Source organism: Mirounga angustirostris, unplaced genomic scaffold (assembly GCF_029215605.1).
Source record: "Mirounga angustirostris isolate CCGP_5_RB_7025 unplaced genomic scaffold, mMirAng1.0.hap1 SCAF_4, whole genome shotgun sequence".
In the NCBI taxonomy this organism is placed as follows: Eukaryota; Metazoa; Chordata; class Mammalia; order Carnivora; family Phocidae; genus Mirounga; species Mirounga angustirostris.
In genome coordinates this window covers 85,053,815-85,072,184 of record NW_026991712.1, presented here as the reverse complement: position 1 = coordinate 85,072,184, position 18,370 = coordinate 85,053,815, and the positions used below count along the sequence as shown (strand labels likewise).

Genomic DNA, 18,370 nt, shown 5'->3' with positions numbered 1-18,370 from the left:
GCTCACTGTTCCCAGCTATCCTGCATGGGTTATAACTTTTAGCATCTCATACCAGTCAACAACTTTGTCATATTGCAACTACTTACTAAGTGCTTAAAGTGATCTGGAGTGGATAAGGGTACATTTTCAATGGCCTTTTAGAAGGGAAGCAATAACAGTTGGGTATTAGGAGAGCAGCTGGCTGTGAATTTTTTTTTAAATAAGTCCATTGAACAACACATCAGCCATCCCTTGAGAGCCTATGTGCTCCACTCAGGCCAAGTAAGCTTGCCTGCAATACGCTTTTCAGAATGTGCTGTCTGCTTCCCAGGAGTCCTCTCATAGATTACACACAAAGACACACACACAACCCGCCCCGCCAACACCCCTCTGCCCTCCTTCTGTCCCTCTCCCATGAGTGCAGGGCCAGTAGAGAAGGGGTCAAGTTAGTGGGGACATATCTTTGGTTCTTCTGTAACCATTCTCTCCTCCCACCTTGCATTCTCCAAACCATATCTCTACTGTTCACCTCCCGCTATGGGGGACAAAGCAGGGTCTCTTTCCCACACACACTTGGAAAGTTGTCAAATAATTTAAGCCAGGGTGTTTGCTGATAACAAAGGTGCTGTAGCTGATAAGGAAAGTGTTGGCTGATAGGCTTAACATCCCAGAAATATTTGCATTTTCATGGGGGCCTTCTGAAGAGACAGAAAGGGTCTTTGGGGAACAGAAGTTCGGGGCAGTTCCCAGGCACAGTCTTAGACCTTGCTAGTCTTTGTGGAAGTGTCCCCACTCGTCTGCAGCATCCCTTTTGGATAAATGCCCACCTGCTTCTAGATGGCGGGGGAGGTCGGAGCTCTGCAGGCCCAACCACCTGGACACCTGCCCCACCCTCATGTCCTGCTTTCCCCTGGTCTCCCTCGCAGCTGAGGGAAGAATGGCGAGGTAGGAGGTGGGGCAATGCTTGTTTCACCCAAAATTGGGAGACACAGTGCTAGAAGATTATTTCCTTTTTTACCTGCATAGTTACATGAGAAACAAATTTCTATAAAGACTATGATTTGAAATGAGCCACCTAAACAAGTTGGACTATCAAACTCCACTTTCTAGTGCACTGTTGAATATAAATCTCCAAACTGGCAAACAATGACAGACAGTTTAGTACCATAAAATAAAAATTGATCTTGTACTTTTCTGTGTTTTGTTGGTATAGGTTCTAAATATCCTTTCATTGGAAGAACTTGCTTTTATTGTGAGATTCTTTCCTATCTTTTAAAACAGCCTTCTTTTCTGTGTTTGGTATTTTTACTGTTTGGTATTATTATTTCCAATCCTTTTTCTTATGTTTTATATTATTCTCATTCTTATTTCTATGTTTGGAGTTACTATTACCTATATACGGTATTACTATTTCTCATGTTTATTTTTTTATAATAACACATCTTTTAAACATCTTTTTGGTATTAAAACATCCTTGGTATTAAAACATGATAAATGACAATGACAGGAGGCTTTGTTCATTACTGGACACCCAGCCCCTAAGACAGTGCCTGGGACATAGTAGACATCAATGAATATGTATTGAATAAATGCACACATGAATGATATATCTTAGAAATTATATTCTTATCTGTCACACGAATTGGCAACTCTATCAATTCCTAAATTTTAAAGTTACTCATTCATGACATTCATGGGTTTAGAACACAGAACTGAGAGTCAGATCAATTCCGATTTACCTTAATCTTGGGCAAGTTATTCAGTCTCTACAGGCCTCAGTTTCCACACCTGTGAAAATAGCCAGTAGTTATTTCACAGAGTCATTTGAGGATTGCAGGAGGTGGCATGCAGGTGCTGGGTGGGGTGGGTAACCTTGGTCTGGGATTATTAGACTCCATCCGGGGATTGGACGGGGTGCTCATCTTCCTGGGCAGTGAGGTGTGACTGTCATTCCTGTTTACGCTGCCCAGTCCTTTGGATGCAGTTTATAACCCCCCCAATAATTCTGCTCCTAACATCCGAAGACCATAGCAATGTCGTGATGGTAGAGCAATCTGACACCAGGCTGAGGTGTTGATAGCTAGAATAAAAGGAGCATACTCTTCAGTGAGTTATGATTTTGTTTCTTAAAAGTTTAAAATTTACTTTTTCAACGGGACAAATGTTTTTATTATTAGAAAAACTAAGCACTTAATATTAGCAATTGGTTACATACCTAATTATGTTTTTTCCTCATTCAAAATAAGTATTACTATTTTATAGTTACAGAACAGAGATTAAACAGCTTGATCTTGGGGGTGCCTGGGTGGCTCAGGGGTTAGGTGTCTGTCTTCGGCTCAGGTCATGATCCCAGGATCCTGGGATCGAGCCCCATGTCGGGCTCTTGCTCAGTGAGAAGCCTGCTTCTCTCTCTCCCATTCCCCCTGCTTGTGTTCCTGCTCTGGCTGTGTCTCTCTCTGTCAAATAAGTAAATAAAATCTAAAAAAAAAAAAAAAAAACCAGCTTGATCATGGTCTCTAGTTAGTAGGTAGAAGAGCTAAGGTTGGAGCCTAGATCTGATTCCCCAAACCATGCTTTAACTACAGCTGCATGGTGGGGAAAACACATCTATTTGTCTATTTTAGTGGAAAATTTGGAGACTCTATCACCTCTCTAGATAAGATGAAGTTAAAAAATTCATTCAGCCTGTGAACTAAATCCTTTTCCATTCTCAGTGCTAGAGATCAGGCTCTGCCACTTATTAGCTGTGTGACTGAATAAATTACATACCCTCTCTGAACTTCAGCTTCCCTCCTGTAAAGTGGAAATAGCAACTCCTGCCTCTCTCTCTAGGTTGATGGATGTGAAGGTACCTTGTCAAGAGTTATATTATATATATTATATCTGAGGTATTGTTGTTAGTGGGTGTCCGTGATTTCCTAGCTAGCTTCCCCTCTTTTATGGATCAGTTTCATTGATTAAAGAATTCTTTGCAAAGCTCTTCCTTATTTATATATTTTTAATTACCTGGTTTCCACTTTAATCGTCCACTTCCTTCAACTTTCCCTCACCTTGGGCCATCTTTCACTTAGATTCTGCTGATTAGTCAGGGAACAGAAGTTTTTCAAGTGCCTGGTATTTTGGTCCATTTCATACTCTCTCCTTCGTGCCTCTTCCCACCCCCATCCCCCCACTCTAGGCTTTGAGTCAATTGTGCTTAAACAGTCTCCAGGCTTCTAGTGAATTGCTGCATTTAAAAATTCTGCCTTCCAGTATTTTTCTTCTTGAATACTCCGTATTTTGTTATAATCCTTTTTTTTCCAGGCAAGAAAAAAGCTGATTGCACCACACGAATGGAGGGAACGGTGGCTCATGACCTGGGAAGGTGGTGTGCTGGGACAGGTGGTGTCAATAGTGTTAGAAATGTCTCAGCATTGGGTGAGCCTTAGCTCTGCTTCTAAATGGGTTTCAGGGTTCCAAGTTTGCATTTGCAATCAAAAACATGGAAACACGCTATCCTCAAAATGATCATCCTTATTCTAAGTATTAAAGTGAAATAAGTCAAGCAGAGAAAGTCAATTATCATATGATTTCACTTATTTGTGGAACATAAGGAATGGCATGGAGGACATTAGGAGAAGGAAGGGAAAAATGAAGAGGGAGGGATCAGAGGGGGAGATGAATCATGAGAGACTGTGGACTCCAAGAAATACACTGAGGATTCTAGAGGGGAGGGGGTAGGGGGATAGGTTAGCCCAGTGATGGGTATTAAGGAGGGCACGTACTGCATGAAGCACTGGGTGTTATACGAAAACAATGGATCGTGGATCACTACATCAAAAACTAATGATGTATTATATGGTGACTAACATAACATAATAAAGTTAAATAAAAAATAAAAAAAGAGAAGTTCTTGAACGACCCCTCCCTGTTCTTCAAGGAGTGACTCTGTGCCAGGTTCTATGTTAGGCACTATGGGGATGTCAAGAAGAATGATACACAGTCCGTGACCAGTAGGGCTACTGGGGACAACAGACTCATAGACAACATGAAAATAAAATTAATTCCTCCCTTTCCTCCTCAAACAAATAAAAAAGTCAATCTCAGAACAACACTTCAAGGGGTTCACATGTAACCGACAGTATCTTCTGAGAACAATCTTATGTTAAGGACCACCTCCCGAGTGAGCCTGATATCCTGGAGCCCAGATCACAGCCGTAAGTTCACCCCAGAGAGACCCTTTGCATGCATGGGCCTTCCAAGTGCTTGCTTCAGTTGTCGTCAGCTCGGGGACTGCACCCATCTCCCACTCCTGCACCCTGTCCCCAGGGCACCTAGGGAGTCAAGCCAGATAGGGAAAGCAGTTGCTCCATCAATCCCTAAAGGGGGAAGGGAAGAAGACTTTTTCCATTTGATTCCTCCTCAGCTCTGGCCAAGGGCTGCCCTTTCTGTATTATCTCTACCAGCCAGCACCTGGGTTGGCCCTGGCCTGAGCTGGAAGCTTCTCTACAGAGGCTGTGTGGTGTAAAGGACACATCTTCCATTTCCTGAGAAGGTCAAGGCCACTGTCTTAGTTTGCTAGGGCAACCATAACAAAGTATCACAGACTGGGTGGCTTAAACAACAAAAATTTATTCTCTCACAGTTTTGGAGACTGGAAGTCCAAGATGAAGGTATTGGCAGAATTCGTTCCTTCTGAGGGTGTGAGGAAGAATCTGTTCCATGCCTCTCTCCTAGCCTCTGGTGGTCTTCTGGCAATATTTGGTGTTCCTTGGCTTGTTGACATATCACCCCAATCTCTGCCTTCATCTTCACATGGCATTTACTCTGTGTCTGTCTCTGTGTCCAAATTTCCCCTCTTTATAAGGACACAGTCATATTGGACTAGGGCCCATCCTGCTGACCTCATCATAACTTGATCATCTACAAAGATTCTATTTCCAAATAAGGTCACATTCACAGGTCTGAGGCTTAGGATTTCAACATCTTTTGGGGGAGACAAAATTCAACCCCTAAGAGCTACCTCCCTCAGATCGCTCAGCTTCTCCTCAAGATTCCTCTGTTTTTCCACCATCTTGCTCCTCCTTGGTTCCAGAGAAGTTTCTCTCTCTTCCTTGCCCAAGCTAACTCCTTCCCTGGGTCTCCTAATTCTGTCCCTTCCCACCTCCTCCAGAGCTTCCTATGTCAGTTAGCCTGTCCTGGGCTCCTCTTCAGGACCTCCCAGACTTAGAAACTTGTTTGGGCTTTATATCTGCTTCCCATGGTCCTGCCATTCCTGTGTCCTGTTCTCTTTGTTTGGGTTTTTTTTGTTTGTTTGTTTGTTTTTCTTTCACAACCTGCTGTGTCCATTTCCCCACCATTCACTGCGCCCCTCCCCCCAAAAAAAGCTTGCCCTGTCAGAACTTGAGACGCAGTCGAGTTGGGAGGCCAGGAGTGCATGGTGTGCGGTGAGCTCTCAGCTGTGTGTTAGCATTTCAAGTTTTGGTGATTTCAGCTTCTCCTATTGCTGTGAAGATGGTAATTATGTCTATGTATTCAGCTGCAACTCAATTACTTTCCACCTTTCAACCTCCTCCTAGACAATTTATTTAGAAATGCTACTAACATTTCAATACATCCCCAAACTAAGCCCTCTCCTTGCCTTCTGTGCCCCGCCCCCAACACACATACTCCTGAGCTTCTGTCTGATTTTTCTGTTTCTATTAATGGCACCATTACTCTTCTATCAGCTTGGGACACAAACCATGGAGTCACTATTCCCTTTCTTGTGCCAACTCTACCTAACCAATAGCTAAGTTCTGTAAATTTTATCAATGAAACATTAAAAAATATATGCATCTCTATCCATCCTGTCCTTCCATTTCTATCACCCCAAGCCTAGATCAGGCTATTTCCCCTCTAGACTATACCAGTAGCCTTCTAACTGGACTCCTTGTCTCCAGCCCCTTGAAAATCACAATCACACTGCTGCCAGATTACTCTTCTTAGAATGCAACTTGATCATGGAAACTCTCTTGTAGAAAAGCATTCAATGGCTCCCTGGTGCTTGATGTAGGAAAGAATGTTACAGTTCGAAGCCAGGGGCCAAGAAATAATTCTTGAGACATCTTTGGTGCAAAAAGGTGATTTTATTAAAGCACGGGGACAGGATCTGTGGGCAGAAAGAACTGCACTGGGGGTCATGAGGAGTGGCCCTTTATATACTTTCAAGTTGGGAGGGGGTTAGGGATAGCATGTAAGTCTCTAAGGAATTTGGAAGCAAGGTTTCCAGGACCTTGAGGGGGCTAGCTATTGTTGGGAAAAGGTCGTTTATTACCGTCTAATAAAACCTTAGTCATGAGACCCTTCAGATGTATATCGGTGGGCCATATGCTTGGGGGTGATTGCCAACATGTATCTTGGGGGTTTAGAGAGAAAGGAAATTTCTAAAGGAATTTTTATATGTTAAAGTAGACTTAGAGGATCCTGGGGGAGGGAGGGTTGGGCTAGGATTGCCTTTTGCCCTTAGCAAAGTGTCAACATCTAGGCAGTTGAGTCCCTAGAGGAATGTCACTCTGCCTGTTTTCAAGGACTTGTCAGTGAGCTGTAGGTAGTAAGGAAATTTAATACTTTTTCTTCTGCCTTTTTTCCCCACATCATTGCTTATCAAATAAAGCCCAAACTCTGGCATTCAAATGCCTTTATAGTATGGCTTTTCTTCCTTCTAGCCCATTTCCCTGTAGCCCTCTAAGCTTTGGCTACACATTTCAAACACACACAATGCTTTTCCACTTGTGGGTCTTGGTATTCCACCCTCTATTTTTCAATGCTCTTCTTAAGTATACTTTCCTTTTGGTTGAAGCCTTGCTCGCTTTACTAGGGTGAATTCTCTCCCTTTGCTGGTCTTCAGTATCTTACTTGGTATCTATCCCTCCTGTGGCCCTGAACACAATCTGTCCTATATTCCCTGGTAGGTAAGAGGACAGAGACATTCTTCTGTACCATTTTCGTATCTTCTGCAACTTCTAAAACAGTGTCTGATACATGTAGATACACATAATTGTTGAGACTCTTGACCTGATTTGAAGGGTACTCAGCTTTCCACACCAAGTTTCTTTTCAAACGGACTTCAACAGACAAATGTGAATGAATGCTGCAGTGGAGTGTAAAATCAGAAGTTCATCTCTCAGCCCACAGGAGCTACTGCTTACCCCTCTGACAATGTTTCTTCATGGCTTCCCTTTGCCTGTCATTCACGCTGGGGGAAGTTCATGGTTTTGGAGGGAAGTGTGAACATACGACTCTAAGACATACCTCCTTCCTCCCTTCCCACACTCCTTTTTCTTCCTAATCCTGGCAGTCTCTCAACTTGTACTTCTGGCTCAGATTCTTTTATCTCTCTGCTTTTTTTCTTTCTGCTTTTTCCTCTTTACATTATTGACCCTGTCCCCATCCCCATCCAGTTGTAAACAAGATTCTGAGTGTGGGGCTGGGCTAGGGATAGGAAGCAGAGAGAATCAGACATTAGAGCTGGGGAAAGGCTAGCCCATGGGGCCAAGTTATGGCCCCCTCAGGTTTCTTCCTTTGCCTGCAGCCAGGCTTCAGACTTGTCATCTAACTGCCTTCCTCACTAAAACTGGGGACTCACAGAGTTGCAACAACCTCTCTTTGTCCCATTGGTATGAGTTAATCAGGAACAGAGAGGCTTTCAAAGTGAAGGCTTTATTCAGAGACCTATGGAATGCAAAGTACTTTCTTCTTCCATTTACAGAACAAACAGCTGAGAGTCAGGAATTCTTCTCCCCACAAAGCCCTGCTAGCCATTCCTTCCCTCCCCCTGGCTTCTCACCTCTAGATCCCTCTACCCAACAAGTGCACTATCAAATGACTGTGGGTGCCCCCAAGGAGGTGCAATTTAATCTTCAACCTGTTTCTCCACAGGATTGCTTTTCTGGAGCACATTTTTGGGAGAGCATAAATGTTTTAGGTCTGATCAACTGGCATTCCTTGTCCTCCCTATGGCCGGCCCCTCTATTAATGCATCTCCTTGTCTCCATCAGCAGTCTCTTTGTAAACCTGTTTTGTCATCTCTAGCTGCATCAGTAACGCTTCCCTTGCTGTCATGATTTCTCAAGCCCAGTCTACCCCAAATCACCCATGTGTTTGGAGACCATTGCAGTGGGCAGAAGGATGGCTCACTTGGACATATCCAAGTGCACGGGCAGCCCTTGTTGGTCACAGAACAAGCCCAGTACCTCATGCACTCCAAATACTCTCAAATAAACCAAGTCCTTTACTTGTTAAGTTGAATTTTCTTTCTGGTGCAAGCATTTTCAGGCTAAGAGGACACTTTGTAGAGTATGTTAAACTCATATGAAACACATTTGTGAATCTGAGGTATTCTTCATATCTTTATCACTACCGTTATTACTCAGAATAACCTGGTTTTAGCACATTATGACAGGAAAGGTGGTATTCCTCGAGTATACTACAACTAATCATGCTTGGGTCCAAATTTCTTGGGAATGTAACAAATGTCTAGAGATTTTGCTTTCTGAGCAGATCTCAGTATATGATATCTGTAACTCCCAGGGCCCCTAGGGACAATCAACTAGTGCGACAGTAATCTTCTGAAAGTGGTTGGTCAATTACAACCCTACCCAACAATATGAATAAAATTCACAAACAAAATGTTGACAGAAGACAGTCATAAAAAATAAAATACTATAGGATTCCATATTTTAAAGTTTAAAAACAGGGAAAACAAATCTATCATGCTAGATGTCAGGATAGTGGTTACCTTGGGGAGGAAGTGACTGACACAAAATGGGGAGCACCCAGAGTACTGGCAATATTTCTTGAACAAGTGTGTTCACATTGTGAAATTTCATAGTGTTATACATTTGTGAACTGTACACTTCTTTATATGTGCATTGTATTCTAATAAAAAGTTCTTAAAAATGTAGTTTGTCAAGATTCTGGCTGCTGTGCTTGGGAGCAGTGACAGATGAGAATTACATTGCTACAGTACCACTCCAGTGACTCTTGCAGGTAGCAAGTTCCTTCCAACATCCACAAATGGCTATACAAGGGGCAGACCCAGGGGCAGACTCTCAGTAAAAGTACAAGGTAAAACTTAAGGAGATCTAGGAATTTTACTGGACATTCCTCATGCTCTAGGATGAATCCTAAAATAAGGTGGGGAGGGTGAGAAGGACTTCTGAATCCTAAAATAAGGGGGTGGGGAGGGTGAGAAGGACAATTCTCCCATTAAGAAAGCCAAGGAGAGGAAGGTAGCCTTCCCTGCTCCCTGGCACTGGGCAGTGGTGATGTGGCCCAGGCTTGGCCAATGGATGTTTTGACCCTGATATTTGAATTTTGGGGACAGTTGAAACTCTTCTAGACAGCAGAGGCAGAGGTGCCTAGGGACTTAGTATTGAATGTCCAGTAGAAGCAAGAGTCCATCAGCAGTGGAGCCTGCCACAGCCTTCTTGACAGCCTGTTTTTGTTGAGTGATCTGAATGAGTTCTTGGCTGCCTAGCCTTTCTTAGATTCTGTCTCACTTCTGAGCCTCCTCATCAGTTCTGAGGATAATACCTAAACTTTTTCTAAATTCCTTTTCTGGTTAAGGTAATCAGAGTGAATTTCTGTTATTTGCATTCAAGACCCTTGACTAGTAGGAGAGCTCCCCAGCAAAAGAGATTGTCAATTCTCTTTGTAATTCTTTACTCAAATTTTATCACATGGCTTCTCATTCAAGAACTAGAGATTATTTGGGGTTAACTATGTTCCTGTTTCAAAAATACCAACATTCTTACAGGACAATTAATCATTCATACTTCAATGTGAAATTTTTCAACTCAGTTGCTTTTTCCTTTATATCTATCTGAGATCAGTACATTAAGAAAATAGGATGGAGGGAAGTGTGGTTCAGGAAAAGTTCATTTTGGGCTTGGGGCATTTTAGGGAGGGCAGGAATGAGATAAGGTACTAAGTGGGGAGACTTAGGACGTCAGAGGGTCTCACAAGGTCACAGGGTCTCACGAGGTCACAGGATTCATTTGGGATAGGGAAAAGAAGACACCACAACATAGGAAAGGGATCAGAACAATGTGTCAGAGAACCAAAGATAAATTTTGCAATTTACCTTCAGGCTGGTCTTTTGCATTTAAGTATTTTTTGTTTTGTGTTAGGGTAGGTAATTGGGAGCTCTGGCCTCTTAGAGTTCTGGGAGTGATTACAGGTGATTTATCATATCATTGCAACTCCCAGCTTATGTACAGACACCATCAGGAGAAGCAGTGTGGGTTCAGGATCCATCCTGCTAGACTAATCTTCATAAAACAACAGGAGCTCACTCAGAACCAGTTATGCCAGACTAAGCTCATTTCCTTTGTTGACAGGGTTACCAGGCTGGTGGGTTTCAGCAGGATATAGACCTGTGAGCCTGGTACAGTTAAGTGGATTTGTAATTGGTTGAACCATCACACACAAAGACTAATGACTAATGAATCTGTGTCAACTTTCAGGGAGGTCTCTAGTCATTTGCTGCGGGGTCTCAGTCAACATTGTTATTAATGACTTGGAAGGGTTCACAGAACATAGTGATCAAATTTGCTGAGAGAGTTAGCAACTACGTTGGATGACAAGATCAGGATTTAGAATGCTCTCAGCAGACTAAAGCAATGTCCTGGGTATAACAAGGTGGGATTTAATAGGGATAAATGGGAAGTCATACACTTAGTCCTAAAAAGCCAACTGTATGTGTAGAGACTAGAGGTGACCTGGCGTAACTCGAACACAGCAGAGGGAGATTTACCCTGAAACAGGGGCCCAGTGTGCGTGAGCTCTGCCTGCCTCACTGTGCCTTGGGCCACACCTGCCGAGTGTTCTTCGTTCTGACTGCTGCCCTTAAAGAAAAACAGGGACACACTGAAACATGTCAGAGGCAGGGACCCAGCCATGAAGGGGCCCTGGAGCCGTTTTGTAGGCAAGCAAACAGCTGAAGGATGCCTACCCTGGAGAAGAAAGGGCTTGGAGTCAGGTCACCTGTTTTTAATTATTTGCCGGCTGGCAAAGTGGAAGGTGACTAGGTGTGTTTTGGTGGTCTCAAACTCACAGCTGTGGGTAGAACTTTTGGCTTCTACCTAAAATATAAAACTTAGGGAAGCTTTCCAACAATTAAGGAAGTAGGAAAGCACAGTAGTAAGACCAGGCTTAGGAGTTAGGCCGTGGTTCAAATCTCAAATATTCCACTTATTAGCTGTGCTTTTGGGTAAGTTTATTATACTTTTTCTATTCCCAGGAGGATTAACTGAGCTACTATAGCACCTAGCCTATGGCCTGCCACACATAGGAGCCCAATAAATGAGAGCTAATTGCTAGAGGTCGTTACTTCAAAGTATTCAGGTGGAAGTGAGTTTGAGCAGAGCTGGAATGAGGGAGAGGGTATTTTATGTATTTTATGTGATGGTTGGGGAGAGGTTGGCTGGTAAGACACATTTAATTCTGAGATTTGATGTCTTTTTGACAAAAGGAAATGTGTGTCCCAGCAGAGGAGAGGTATGCCCCCATATCTCTATTTTCTTCCAGACTTGTTCCCAGAACAGCTAGGTTTTGTGATTTATTCTGCCTAAGAAGTTGTTTTTTTCCTCAAACTCTGCACTTTTAAAACTTGACTTTTGGGCCAGATGTAGAGTATAAATCCTAATCTTAATGATAGCATCTCTTTGCTAAGGCCATATTATAGGTTAGGCAGTGTGTTAGGCACCTTCCATATATCTTTATGACAACATTTTAATATGACAAAGGAATATTGTATAATAAATATCATATAATAAACATTTAATATAATGACATAGGAATATTGTATAATAAATATCATAGAACATTTTAATATGATAATATGAAATATTATATAATAAATGTCATAGGGACATTGAGAGGGAAGAATTCTAACTAGAGGATTAGGAAAGGCTTCTTGGAGAAAGTGGCATATAAGTTGGGTCCTAGAGGATGAGTAAGACTTTAACTGACGGAAAGTTGGGTCCTAGAGGATGAGTAAGACTTTAACTGACGGGAGGCAGTGGGGGCAAGGCCTTCCAGGCTGGGAAATGGCTTAAACAAAAGCACAGAAGTAATTAGTGGAGATAATGAGCCATCTTCCCAGGGCAGACTCGGCCTTTTTGATTATGGATGCCATCATCCTTGCCATCGGTGTTGATAGCATGTTAGTATGAAATTATAGGAAAGATTTTGCAGTCAATGACTTTGTTACCATTGCTCCTGTCCTGAAGTTATTTTTGTGTGTTATTATTCAGGTAGATGGAATGCTTACAACATGTGTGCAGAGCCGTGAGGTCTGAGGCAGGTGACCCAGGACAACTCAGGAAGGGAGCTTCAGGCAGGGAGGGCTACCTAGCAGGTAAGGAGGTCTCAGATCCCACACTGCAGTAGGCCTTCTCCACCTACCTGAGAGAGGCTTTTGTGGCTTCCAGAAGCCCCTTTCTAGCTGGAAAAAAGTCCACCGTGTGAAAAGGGCTCCGTGGATGGGAATCCAGCAACACGCAGTTGTTTTCACGCATGCCTTTACTCACTGGACGAGGAAGATGAGAGTGACTGGGGCCCAATGGTAAGTCACAGGGAAGCAAGACCTAAGGTCAGGGTGGTTTCCCGAGGATGGATGGAGCCGCCTCCACCCAACCCAGTCTGTCTGCTTTCAGCAAATTAGGCCCTCTGAGAGTACCTACACCTAGCTCTAAACCAGCCTTAGGGCATGACCGTGCTTGGGGAGCTGCCCTAGCCCATGTTTACCACAACTGGCTTATCAGTGAATAAGGAGTAGGGTTAGTGATGACTCCAGAATTTCCAGATTTGTGGCACTTAGGGACAGAAATCACGTTGGTGGAGATGTTGGGATTCTTGTCTTAAAGCTGTTTTTGCATAGCAAGCACTATTTTTACTTGGATGGCACAGTGTAAGTCAATAAACAAAGCAATGCTTTTTTTTTTTTTTTAAATTTGACAGAGAGAGACATAGCGAGAGCAGGAACACAAGCAGGGGGAGTGGGAGAGGGAGAAGCAGGCTTCCCGCTGAGCAGGGAGCCCGATGTGGGACTCGATCCCAGGACCCTGGGATCATGACTTGAGCCAAAGGCAGACGCTTAACGACTGAGCCACCCAGGCGCCCAACAATGCTTTTAAAATACACTTGCATTCACATTTCATGTCAGACTAAGAAAATGACCACTGTCCATATCGGTGGGAGAGATGCTGGTAGAGATTAAAAGGACTGAATGTTAAGCTACTCCTTAGCAGGTAGACCGTGTAGAACTGGGACAGACAATTGATGCCTGGAATTATTCCTGGGTCTTGGCCCCAGACTGAAATGGGATTCAGGGATAGGACTCCACTGTCCTTGGTGGAGGAAATGTTTAGTCCTCTCTGGAGAAGTGGGGAACTAGGAAGGATCAGAAGCCCAGCTGAAGAGGAGCTGCAACTCAGGGCATGACATAGGATCCCAGGAGTCAGTCTTGCCATGCCTCATCTAAGTCAGGATATCAGGATATCAGTCCCACCCTTCACTCAGCTTCTACTTTTTGCTAGACACGGGGACATATATCAGGTGCCAGACATAGACAAATTAAGATCCTAATCGCAAAGAGCTGCAGATTCAGGGAGAGAATGGTCAAAGTGAAGGACTAAATTGAAGTGGGAGTCAAGAACTGGGGAGGTGACAGGAAGATGGTTAAGATTGCTTAAATCAGGGCGCCTGGGTGGCTCAGTTGGTTAAGCGACTGCCTTCGGCTCAGGTCATGATCCTGGAGTCCCTGAATCGAGTCCCACATCGGTCTCCCTGCTCAGCGGGGGGTCTGCTTCCCCCTCTGCCCTCTTCCCTCTCGTGCTCTCTGTCTCTCATTCTCTCTCTCTCAAATAAATAAATAAAATCTTAAAAAAAAAAGATTGCTTAAATCAAGAGTAAGAAGTACAGTCATCATTTATTGAGCATGTACCATGCCCTTTGTATTATTTCACTCCTGACAGTAACCCCAAGACATAGGTATTTATTGTACCCATTTTGCTGAGAGGCTATGTGACTTGTTCAAGGTCACACAGCTAGACTCCAAAGCCTGTGCTTGTAACCAACCCACTAACCTTGGGATGGGTCTGAGAAATGGGGCAGGGCTAAGAATGGAGGGGCTGGAGTATAGTCGGTAGAGGCAGGAGCTGACCTACCCCTTCAGACTAACTGATATATATATATCTGATACAATTTTTATCGAAGAGTTTATTCTAGTAAAGAGAGGTAGGATCTTGGGTACTGGTGGAAGTGGGAGAGGGGGACAGCCAGTGATGGTGAGAAGAAGATATAAAAAAAAAAAAAAGAGTTTGAGACACATTTTGCTAAACTCCTAAGTTTTTCATGGGCTGGCCTGGCTATAGATAAGGCTGGTCCAGTGAATGGGGAGAATTTGAGAATTGATCCAGCCAAGATGGACACTGCTGTGCTTCTTTGTCTAGTGAAGCTGGTGCCATTCCATCTGAGGAAGAGAAAGCAACTGTAGAGAATTCTCTGTGGATTTGGGGATTAGCTCTCTGAAGGACAGTGCTAACCAAGGGGTGATGACTACACAGGTCACCCAGCCTGGACTTTCATGTCAAATTTACGAGTGACATAATTATGTCTTTCACGGAATGAGTATCTTCTATTTGAACTGTCTATTGGAAGACACAGTCCTTGCCCTTAAGCAGTTTATCTCTGAGATTGTAGGAAAGGTAGGGGAGAGGAGAATGGGAATTTCTTTTTGCCTTGAAATGTAATACGTGACATAAAAATGAGCTAAGCATTAAACCACCAAAAGCAAAATAATGATGCAGCAATTTGACTTATTTCTCAACATTGCATCTGTTTATGTTTCTATTTTTGGAGGATTTTTCTCTTCATTCCCATCACTTGAACACTGACCACTTTCCAGGCATGTCAGCTCAGTAACACTCAGAGGGTATGTCACAAGATCTGTGGGTCTGAGGAAATGGCAGCACACATGGCCAAGGACCAAAATGTCCCTGGCTGCTTGGCAAAGAAAGGTTAGCCCATGGCAGGCGCTGGGGACATAGCATTGCTGGCATCCAAGCCTCACAATCCTTAGTGATTAGGGAATGAAGAAGGTGTGTCTGTAATGACTGTGCTGTCTCATAGAGTCCCAATGTCAACCAAGGACTCTGTTTTTTCTTCTGAATATGCTTTTTTTAAAAAAGTAATTTCATTCTTCAAAAAGATAATTCTTTAAATACATAACCGAATGTGGCTTAATCATTTTGCTTTCAGAAGGCTTTTCACATAAATAAGTTAACATATCTGAAGGAGGAAAAAAAACTGCCTATCATCCATATGGTGACATCATGCATTCTAATTTTTGGTTTTGGAAAATATGGTTATAGGACAGTTAGGAAATCAAAATCTTTCCCTCCCACCTATAAGAGCCAGCTCCTTATCAGAAATCGAGTTGAGGGCAGACTAGGAGAAGTCAGAAATGTAATAGGAGTTTTGGCATGGTCATGCCCCTAAATACATTCTGGGGCTACAGTCAGCTGATGGGAATTGGAAAACAAACTGATATCCATGGATCAGCTTTCTTGTGTGTGGCTCTGGCCAAGTGCTTCATACAGAATCTCATCTAATTTCAGAACTACCCTCTGAGGTGGGCATCAAGAACCCACTTTATAGATAAGGATACTGAGCCCCCACCCCCATTGGTGCCCCTTAAAAAGTCCAAACAGTGGATTCTTTAAGTTCAAAATTTTTTTTTACAAGATGTACCTATAAAGAAATTACTTTTTCCTAGCAGAAGACAAAAAGGGAAAGATTACTTTGCCCAAAAGGGAGAAGTCCTCCTTCTCTGCCCTCCTTGTGTCAATAGCCAGGCTCTTCCTCCAGGAAATCTACAGATGATATGTCATTTGGCTCCTTGACAGCTTCTGAGATGGTCTTATATTTGCACCTCCTTCACACCAGAAACGGAGCTTTGAATCTCCCCCAGGGCTCCCATATCTTGCATGTGAGTTGTTTGAGATAACTCTCTGGACCTAACATGATAAATCTTTACTGGAAGCTTCTGCTTTGACTCAAGAGGAACTAAATAAAAGCTTTCAGAGTACCATTGCATATTATCCACACTGTTTCAAAGGAGTCCCAAGTGGAGATTACAATATATTGTTTTAATTACAAAGGGATAATAGCCTCAAGTAAAGGAGTTTTACCAAGGAGGAATGAGTCTCACAAAATGAACAATAAAAGTGACTGCGATTATTATTGGTTTTATTCAGGGCCAGACCTCAGTAAGATTGGGACAGAGGCCAAATGTGGACTTGAACACCATTCTGGCCTGCCCCATACATTCTGTTCTTCTCTGGGCCTCATTCTGTGTTCCTCTTTCATATTTCTCAGCCCCTAGAGGAGCTCAGGCCTTTCTATTAAGAGGAAAGCCTGGGTTAAATGCATTTATACAAAAGTAATAGGGATATAATGTGTTACTTCTCCCAGAGGTATTTACATTTTAAAACTTTGGCCAAGAGAGGGCAATACTTAAATTCAAAGGAACAAGTCTCCACTGGTGGGATTGCAGGCCTTAGGGAAGGAAGAATTTCAAGAGAGATATGAAAAGAGGGATCAGAGGAGGGACAATAGTATCTTCTTCCTTATTTTCATTGCAAAAGGATAATGGCCTAAAATAAGACATTTGAACAGGATGAAATTTCTTCCCCTATTTTCCCATGCCATGTTTATGGAGGTGCCTGTTGACCTTGCCTCTACATAGGGATGGCCCTGGTCTTATTTACTGCGTTCTAAGTCAAAACAAGTCATTTGAGAGGTGGCTTAACTCAACTCGATTCAACTGGTGGAGGTGCAAAAAGCAGTAAAACATGGCAGTCCCCCGGAAGATGGAGCTGGTTCTCCTCCATGATGTGGTAGGATAATATAGTGCACTACTGAGGGTCATTTGGAGCTTTAAAGTGATCTTCTCTCTCTGCCCTCTGCCTCCTTCCAGCAAGATTGTCATCTCTCATACATACCACACAGAAGATTTGAATCTTTACTTGCTGTTACCAATTTTCTGGGAGACAAATGCATTTACTAAAGTTATGGTATCCGTTTCTCTGCAACAAATCGGCTTAATGCCATCAACAGTTCTTTGTTTTCTGTGGTGTAATATTATGGCTTATAATAAGAAATGTTTATTTGGTCTCTGCCATGTCTGGCACAGAGTTTCTAAAACCCTTGGGATTTCCTAAGTGATAACCTTGATAAAGGTGTCATGTGCTATGGTGAGAGCTGTGAATTGTGTAAGACTATTGAATCACAGACCTGTACCTCTGAAACAAATAATACATTATATGTTAAAAAAAAGAAGAAGATAGTAGGAAGGGAAAAATGAAAGGGGGGAAATCGGAGGGGGAGACGAACCACGAGAGACTATGGACTCTGAAAAACAAACTGAGGGTTCTAGAGGGGAGGGGATGGGAGGATGGGTTAGCCTGGTGATGGGTATTAAAGAGGGCACATACTGAATGGAGCACTGGGTGTTATACACAAACAATGGATCATGGAACACTACATCAAAAATTAATGATGTAATGTATGGTGATTAACATAACATAATAAAATTTAAAAAATTAAAAAAAATTCATAACAAACCCCCTTCAACCACACCTGAGTTTATGTTAATGAAGTGACTTCTAGGAAACTCCTAAGGATGGAGCCTGGGGAATCAACCAAGTGGTTGAAACTTTCAGCTCCACTCACCTACCAGAGGGCAGGGGAGAAGGGCTGGAGTTTGAATCAATCACCAATGGCCAATGATTTGATCAAGTATGTCTATGTAACCTCTATGAAATGAAGTCTCTATAAAAACTCAAAAGGACAGGGTTCAGAGAGCTTCTGGGTTTGGTGAACATATGGAGGTGTGGGGTGGTTAGAGTACCTGGAGAGTGCATGGAAGCCCCATGCCTCTTCTCACATACCTTGCCCTAAGCATCTGTTAAAAGATAAACTGAGTCATACTGAAATTTTTCAGAGTTTATTTGAGCAAACATCAATTTGAATCGGGCAATGCCAAACCAGAAGTGGTCAGGAGCACTTCTCCATCAGGAGTTAAGGGCAAGCTTTTTTTTTTTTTTTTTAAGATTTTATTTATTTATTTGTCAGAGAGAGAGATAGCACTCGCACAAGAAGGGGGAAGCGGCAGGCAGAGGGAGAAGCAGGCTCCCTGCTGAGCAGGGAGCCCAATGTGGGGCTCGATCCCAGAACCCTGGGTTCATGACCTGAGCCGAAGGCAGCCGCTTAACCAACTGAGCCTCCCAGGCAACTCAGAGCAAGCTTTTTATAGAGAAGACTTGGAAGCAAAGCAAGGAAATTCTTTGATTAGTTATAGCTT

The 18,370-nt window shown here is 43.0% G+C and overlaps 1 long non-coding RNA gene across 2 annotated transcripts in view; it reads right to left on the bottom strand.

Annotated features, from left to right (window-relative positions):
• LOC129046435 (uncharacterized) overlaps positions 1–4,780 on the bottom strand; it is a 34,500-nt gene extending 29,720 nt beyond the window's left edge. For both annotated transcript variants that reach the window (XR_010410713.1, XR_008507721.2), the window contains exons 1-2: positions 4,602–4,780; positions 1,719–1,767 (exon numbers count right to left, since the gene is read on the bottom strand). This is a non-coding gene — a long non-coding RNA (uncharacterized LOC129046435). The remainder of the gene's footprint in view (positions 1–1,718; positions 1,768–4,601) is intronic.
• Positions 4,781–18,370: the final 13,590 nt, after the last annotated feature.